The sequence below is a fragment of the Eumetopias jubatus genome, unplaced genomic scaffold (genome assembly GCF_037043125.1).
Source record: "Eumetopias jubatus isolate StellerSeaLion01/CBP00866 unplaced genomic scaffold, mEumJub1_p1.0 scaffold_4, whole genome shotgun sequence".
Taxonomy (NCBI): domain Eukaryota; kingdom Metazoa; phylum Chordata; class Mammalia; order Carnivora; family Otariidae; genus Eumetopias; species Eumetopias jubatus.
Genome location: NW_028274810.1, coordinates 153,346,403 through 153,355,268, shown reverse-complemented (window position 1 = coordinate 153,355,268; position 8,866 = coordinate 153,346,403). Strand labels below are relative to the sequence as shown.

At 34.9% G+C, this 8,866-nt stretch overlaps 1 pseudogene; it reads right to left on the bottom strand.

Moving 5' to 3' along the window:
• Positions 1-581: 581 nt before the first annotated feature.
• On the bottom strand, positions 582-1,113 carry LOC148164621 (large ribosomal subunit protein eL21 pseudogene; annotated as a pseudogene).
• Positions 1,114-8,866: the final 7,753 nt, after the last annotated feature.

Genomic DNA, 8,866 nt, shown 5'->3' with positions numbered 1-8,866 from the left:
ACCGTGTTCTAAAGCCAACTCCAGCTCTTTCCAGTTTGTTGTCTGTGACATTTAGATATCTTGAGGTATCTCACAACTTGGCAAAAACACCATAGAAACTGTGAAAATAGATTGTTTTCTTTCAGATTCCCTTCTATTGTGAATTGTTTTCAACCTACAATATGAACTTTGAAAATAAATCACACCCAGTTTTTCACAGATAAAAAACGTACGTGCTGGTGGGACCACCACAGTGCACCCCACACTATTTCCAGCTCTGTGATCTTGGATAGATTCCTTCAAGTACCGCACATGCAAAATATGAATAATAGCAGCTGTTTCATTGGATAAGAATATTAGATAATGCATATATAAAGACCTGAGCACACAGCAAATTCTCCCTACATGTTAGGAAGAGGAAGAGGAAGAAAAAGAAGATAGAATTATTGTTTGCTTTCTTTTAGTTTCTAGCAGGAAGAGGATCAAAGCATTTTGGATACTCAATTCTGAGAATGCTATCAGACAACATAATGCTTTTCAATTTAAAAACTTAAGAATTCAAGTTTGGTCACTTTTTTTTTTTTTTTTTTTTTAGTCTTCAGGTCTTTTATTTTCTTTACATTTATCATGCCATGAATTCATAGGGAATGGGTTCCAGCAGTTCAGGCTCCTTTCCATTAGTTCTCACAAAGTGTGCTTCTCTGGGTGGAGCAGGCTGGCGCTTCAGTTGAACCCAAGTACCTTTCTCTTTGGCTTCCTTCTTTTTCTGATCATTTTCCTTCACATGCTTCAGGAAGCTGTCTGGGCTCTTTGAGTGTTTAATATGTTCAATGCATACATTAATTCTCTTGGCAAGAATCTTGCCCTTAACTTGTTTGTTTACAACAATGCCAATAGCATGCTGAGTAACATTGTAGACTCTTCCAGTTTTGCCATGGTAACATTTGTGGGGCATTCCTTTTTGAAGAGCGCCCATTCCCTTGATGTCCACAATATCACCTTTCTTATAGATTCGCATGTATGTGGCCAAAGGAACAACTCCATGTTTTCTAAAAGGTCTAGAGAACATATAGCGGGTACCTCTCCTCTTTCCCTTTGTGTTGGTCATTTTGGCAAATTACTGGAAGATGGCGGTTCTGGCCGAAAGGAAATTTGGTCACTTTTTAAGAGGCAAGAAATAATGGGAGAATTACAAATTGACGTAAAGACAACTTATTTTAAGTTAGATAAACTGATAAGTTTTTCAAATCATTATTATTATATAATTAAGTAGAAAAATTCAAAAGTAACGAGATAAACTTTTAAAATTTAAACACACCAGAAAAAGCAGCTTTTTAAAGAATGCCGAAATAGTATATAAGAGGAAAAGATTTCATTTAAGTCTCACTAATAGAATGACAAAAAGAAAATATATGAAAGTGAAGATTTATTTCTTATAAAATAGGGTGAGAAACCCAAGAGTTTTATGGAAATTTTGGCTGAATTATGAAAGAAAATGTTTTAAAAAGAGAAAGTAGGTAGCTCTTGGTGATTTAGTGAAATGTCCTCAAAATCCAAGGTTACAGGAAGGATGGAAGACTAATCAAAAAGGATTATTGTGAAAAACAATGGCAAGTGTGTAAATGATGAGTTTTCAGAAGATGCTTCACCCTGAAAATTTAACATCCTTTAAAGCCCCTATTTCTGACTCACTGGTCATAGTTTTTAATAAAGTCTGAGAGAAAGGGCAGATGAGTAATGCTGTAAGTCAGAGGTTATTTTTAACAAAGGTGATATTAGATTTTAAAATCTTGGCGACCTTTAACATTTTATAATGCCTGCTTTTCTAAATTATTCTGAGAAAGTTACCAAGGTTTACAGAAAAGTTGGCTGCTTCATATCCAGCATGAACTATTAAGCAAAATGTGGCAAAAGGTTTAGTTGTCTTAAGAGCAGTAGCAATGCACTAAAAAGTTTAATGCTACTTGGGTATCATTTTGCTAAGTTTAGGTCATAAAATTAATTTTCTCAGTGAGAGAGTTGCTTCTTAAAAGTGTTGCAGACATTTGGCATGTGCTATCAACCATATTAAATGGTAATCTATAGCCCTCTTTCCCTAAGATGTAGACCAAGTGTTTCGCTTTATATAAATTCAAAATTTTGCTTTATAATAGCTTTGACAATGGTGATAAATATAGAAAGGCAAATGAGGTAGCAGTCTCAGATTAACAGTAAATTCTTTTTTTTTTTTTTTTGTTAGTAATAGATATTGATTATACCACTTGGGAGAGAGTTCAGTTGTTAGGATTTTGTATGTTTAATATCTTCCTGTCAAAAGATCATAGTATTTAATGGAAATTTAAAAGTTCGTAATGATAGCCTAAAACAATGTTCTAAACCTGGGACTATCACATGTAGATATTTGCTGTTTGAGATTGCAGGTTGCTGCCTTATGGTGGAATGTGGTCAATAAAAGCTCATTTATCTAATGCTAAATTGTTCTCCTTACTATATACCTAATAGAAGTTGCTGACCAAATTGAAATCATTTCCAATCTTTGTCCTTCATCTTACATGATTCCTGACAAGATGGAACTTAAAAAATAGATTTTCACTTTATATCCTTATAGACATTCATACACAGAGCTATCCACAAATATATCCATGTATAGAACACACCTATTTGCAAAAGAGACTGTTGATTTGAAAAATGGCAGAGGGATGCTGTCCAAGACCAAAGAAAAACTGTGTTAGAACTTCATATCAACTCAGGTTTTAAAAGTGATAAATTAGGGGCGCGTGGGTGGCTCAGTCAGTTGAGCATCTGACTCTTGGCTTCAGCTCAGGTCATGATCTCAGGGTTTTGAGATGGAGCCCTCCATGGGGCTCCTCGATCAGTGGGGAGTCTGCTTGAGACTCTCTCTCTCCCTCTCCCTCTGCCCCTCCCCCTGCTCATGCACTCACTCTCTAAAATAAATAAATCTTAAAAAAATGATAAAGTTAATTCCAAAATAAAATTTAGTGAGTTGCAAAGCAAACTGTATATCACTATATTTTTAATTCCATGAAAAAGTTAAGAAATAATCTCTTTGTTTTATAACACACCATCTGTTAACTCAATGAAAGCAGAGTTTTAGAAATTTGTAAAATTACTTTAGAATTTATTTTTTAAACAAATGAGGCAAAATTAATTTTGTTACATTTTCTATTTTGAATCTAGCTTTCTTATGCCTCTGTACAAATCCTAATCAAACTTTTCTACATGGGTCATAAGCAATTTCTTGATAGGAGCTCTTTCATGTGTCCAGGTTTCTATATCAGGTATTGGTTTTACCTGACTACAGACCCTGCATCTGTTCAGTGCCTATACATCATGATAAGAGGTAGAAAAGTGTCTTCTGATTAAAGACCACCTGCAGTATCCATGTAAAAGCATTAAAGACTGTAAATTGAGAAAGCCTCTTTGCCTTAGAAAACCCTGGCACAGTTAGAATTGTGAGTCAATAAAGAAGCAACAATCAATGTGACATACCTCTCAGGGAGGCAAAGGGCTTCTCAAAAATATAGATGCCAATGTTCATTCATTTTAATGTAATTTCTTAAGATCAGGAAGGCCCTTCAATGTTTGCAAGAGAATATATTAAAATTAAAATATATTTGAAAGGAACTGATATTTATTGTTGGCTTACTATATACACTATTAGATGTGCTTTACATAAGTTAATTTACTTGTTATACATTTAAGCCTGTGCCTTAATTATTAGCTAACTTATGCATAAGGTTTAACAGGAAAGTTCCTGAAGAACTAGTTCCCAAAGAGTGTTCACAATTGGGCAGAAAAAAACCCTAGAAGGACAAAAAGGGCTGAACACCAGCACTAAATTTAGGCTTGTAATTCTTACCACTGACAGAGGAGAGTGATGATGACTTTGTGGTAAATATATCACTTATTCATTTATCAGTTCATTCCTTTATTTTATAACAAAATACTCTGCTATGACATGTGAAAAATATACAAGTGTATTTAAATGACTAGAGTAGTACAGAGTATAATGAACAAACATATTTGAAAGATACAAAATTTGATAATACCTTTCTATAAACAGTAACTTTTACTCGGCAGGATTACTTGGGAGGGGCAGTGCACAAAAATTATTTTGAAATAAGAAAATTAATAAATAAATTAATAAAATTAATAAATAAAAATATTTCTCTAAGCTTTCAAATATATGGTATTTTTAATTAACTTAAATGTTTTAATTAACTTAAATGTTTAATTAACTTAAATGTTTCCTAGTTAAATATTCTCCCTTAAAAAGCCTTGGAAATTAATGTTCATCAACCTATCAAAGCCCTAGCTCAGATCATATGGGAACTACTCTACCTTACATGAAAAAGATATTTCTCAAGTTTTTAAAATTATATCTTCTCTTCCATTAAGCAGTTTCTTCTAAAATCTATTCACATTGTTAATTTGCTTGGCTATGCTTTTGTGAAAATGCTCAGATGAACTTTCATCCTGTCAAAAATATAAAGTCTCTGATTCCAAATCCCAATTAATATGTAATATGCCCATCTGGATATGAAATTTTATTCTGTATTTTATATAATTTAGTTTTGCATTTAGAAGATATTATCTATTACATCATTCATTATCCTGAATATAAAGCCTCATGTGAGAAATTTATTTTAGAATTTTAAACTGGAGGGAATGTTTTCCCAAAAGAACTGCAATGTTTCCTCTTTTCCAATAATGAAGGTCATTTCTCTTTTTGCTCTAGCTGCCAGGAACCTCAGAACCAAAGAACCTCAGCTGCCAGGAACCTCAGAACCAAACCTCAGAAGTATAGTCACAAAAAAATTACACTAACTTGATGGTCACATTTAACAGTTTCTACTTTTCTGTCAGCTTCATTTTTTGTACCAATCTCTACTCTGTTTGTAGGCAGAGAAAGAAGCATAAATGTATTTTATTAATTAAAATATAAAGAATAATATACTATACATAACACCTAAGTCATTTAGTTTCAAAATATATATAATTGTCCACCACTTTTGAAATAAATGATCAATATATAAGCTTATTTGTCAAGCCATGTCAAGTGGACATAAACACCTCATTTTTAAATTAAAGTATAATTGACAGACAATATCCTATTAGTTTTCAGGTATACATCATCATGATTTAATATTATGCATACATTATGAAATAATCCCCATGATGGGTTTAGTTACCATAAGTCACCTTACAAAGCTATTACAATATTACTGACTATAGTTCCTGTGCTGTACATTACATGCCCATAACTCACTTATTTTGTAACTGGAGGTTTGTACCTCTTAATACTCTTCACCTATTTTGCCTGCCCCCTCAACCCCTCCCTGCTCTGGTAACCAATAGCTTGTTTCTTGTATCTATGAATCTGTTTCTGTCTTGTTTGTTTGTTTGCTTTGTTTTTTTAGATTCCACATGTAAGTGAAATCATATGGTATTTGTCTGATTTATTTTACTTAGCATAATACTCTCTAGGTCCATCCATGCTGTTGCAAATGGCAAGATTTCATTCTTTTTCATGGTGGAGTAATATTACACTATATATTTACCACATCTTTATGCATTCATCTGCCACTGGACACTTACACTGCTTTCATATCTTGATTATTATAAATAACACTGGAATAAATATTGAATGCTTATATTTCCTTGAAGTGGTGTTTTTGTTTTCTTCAGGGAAATAGCCAGAAGTGGAATTGCTGAGGTTTATGGTAGTTCTATTTTTAATTTTTTGAGGAACCTCCATATTGTTTTCCACAGTGACTGCACCAATTTATATTCCCACCAGCAGTGCATGAGGGGTTCCCTTTTCTTTATATCCTTGTTAACACTTGCTGTTTTTTTTTCTTTTTGATAATAGCTAGTCTGACAGGTCTGGGGTAATATCCAATTGTGATTGTGATTTGCATTTCTCTGATGATGAGTGGTGTTGAGCACCCTATCATGTATCTATTGACCATCTGTATGTCTTCTTTGGAAAAATGTCTATTCAAGTCCTCTGTCCATTTAAACACCTCATTTTATTTATATGTAAGTTTATTTAAGTGGAAACCTGAGGGTGTTAAAGTGAGTCTCATTTAATCTTAATTTCACTGTTAAAGTTTTACCAACATTTTGACTTTAGAAAATGTCTGATCCACTACATTAGTAGTGTAGAAAGCCAGCATCATCATTATAAATCACTATGCCTGGTGATCACATATTAGAAAACAAAAAAGAGCTTAAACAGAAAGAAGAATAATTCCATTAACAAACAAAAAACTGAATGTTTTGCACCAAAGCGAAAATGCTGACCAATGTACAAGCTGAGACATACAAAATTAGGAGAATTCTTTAGACACAGAGGACAGAAGACACTGCAGATAGTCAAGCAGTATATGCAGAAAGCCTAAAGTCATAGAGTCAGAGGAAATGGTAGAAGAAGAATGTCGTGGACCACTTGAAGAACTAAAGAAGATGGGCATAGCAGGAGTGCAGAGAGCTGAATCTAAAAAGACAGGTGAGCACTAAATGAAGGAAGACCTGGTAAGTTATATTAGGGATTTAGGTCTTTAACCTTAGAGCAGTTAAAACCACTGAAAGTTTTTAAGAAAAGTGATACAATTATATTTGGACTTTGAAATGATAACTCTCCCAGGATTAAGGTTGCAAGCTTGGAGAGATACGCAAAAATGGATAGAGACCAATTAGGATATTGCAATAATCCAGGCAGGAGATGATGATATTTTAACCTAATAATAGCTCACTTTAACAGAATTCATGTGCCAGAAGTATTTCATTTAATCCTAACATCAATCCTATGTATTAGAGGCTGTAATGATCTTTACAGATATGGAAAGTAGCTCTGGAGTTGACTTGCCAAGGTCACAAGATAATATGCAATATGAGTAGGATTAAAGCCCAGGCAGTGAGCAATCTGGCAATAAAACATGCTCATATCTGGTGTTCTACACAGCTGCTCAGAAATGGTAGTGGTAGAGTTGAAAAGAAGTGTACAGATTTAAGAGATATCTGGAAGCTTAAACTCCAGGACACAATGATGGATTAGTTATGGAGAGTGAGGAGGTGATATAGGTTAAAGTAAGAAGGAGATATCAAGGTTGATGTCCAAGAGTCTGATTTATACAGGTGGATGGAGGATAGTGCCATTTGCTGAAATAGGGAACATCGGAAGTGGACCAGATTATTTTTACTGGACACTAAAGTGGTAAGAACAGATTTGAATCAGTAATAACTATTATAATAGGAAAAAAGAGTCCAGCATGAACTCAGCTCAACTTCAATTTCTACAGACATGACTAAGAGTTTTAAAGGGAGAATGAGGGAATAAGGAGCCAGGTGAGGGATGGGACAGTATAGTTAGGGAAGTGAGTAAGTACAAAAAGTGGGAAGGATGATATGAAATAATAAGAAATATAGATATCTATCAATCTCTATTCCCAGTTTCTGACAAAGGGCTCCTGAAACCCTTTTATGTTCCTAAGTGATAAGAGCATAGGAGCATCTTTCGTTCTAATGAGGTGACTCTAGGTGGGCTCCTGAATGAAGGCTGGTCAGAAGCAAGACCTAGCCATAATTAGCAATCTGGAATTTTTAATCCTCCACCTCCACCCCCTGCATTCTCTAGAGAGGTTAGAGGGACTAGAAATAGAGTTAATAATTAATCATGTCTACATGAGGAAGCCTCCATAAAAAAATCCCACAAAAAATGCGAGAATTTCCAGATTGCCGAACACATCCATGAACCAGGAGGGTGACATACCCCAACTCTATGGAACAGAAGCTCCTGTGCATAAGTATCCCTATGTATCTCTTCATGTGGCTGTTCTGTATCTTTTATCATATCTTTTAATAAACTAATAAACGTAATTGTTTCCCTGAGTTCTATGAGTGGCTCTAACAAATAATTGAATCTGAGGGGAAGGAGGTTATGGGAACCTCCAATTTATAGCCAAGTCAGACAGAAGCTGTGGGTAACCTGGGGACCTACTACTTGGCATTTGGAACCTGAAGGGAGGAGCAGTCTTGTGGGACTGAGCTCTTAACTTGTGGAATCTGACACTATCTTCAGGTAGGTAGTGTCAGAATTGAGTTAAATTGTAGGACACCCAACTGGTGTCACAGAGAATAGCTTGGTGTAGGAAAACCCATAATATTTGGTGAGCAGAAATGTCAGAAGTGTTGTGAGTATATGAGTAAAGGAGAAACATGGGAGAAAAACAGGTCTGTTTGGGTTTTTTCCCCCCATAAAACAGGAATTAGTCCATGTGAAACCCATCTGGGTTTGTTAGCTGGCACTTATCAAAGTTAGGCCACTACCTTTCCATAGGGTCTGGAAAAAGGGACCAATCTTAAGGTATTGGCTGAACAAACAGTAAATTCTTTTCATAGCCTTGACTTTTCTCAGGAAGATGCTTTAAGTGGGGATAGGGTCATTTTAGGGATAAAGCCCTGAACTGTTAGAAACCATGTTAGGGTTTTGTTTGCTTCTTTATAGACAAAGGTTGAAGCCTAGTGGAGAACAAGGCTCAGAAAAGTCTGTCTAGAGATTAATCAAGGAGAGAATCTTTGGCAGAAGTGTTGAGAGGACTATGCGTTGAATATTGAATATGTTGAATTTGAGGAGCTTTTAAGACACCCAACAGAAATATCAAATAGGGGGTTCAACAGTCTAGAGATCAGAAGAAAGAGAGATCAGTCTAAAGATTGTTTGGAGACATAAATCTGTAATCTGTCAGCATATATGGAAGATAATGAAAGTCACATCGTAGATGAGCTTACTAGGATGTGTTATTTTTCCCATGCCTATGAAACTCACTCTATGGGCCCACTCTTTCACACCCCTATGATGAAG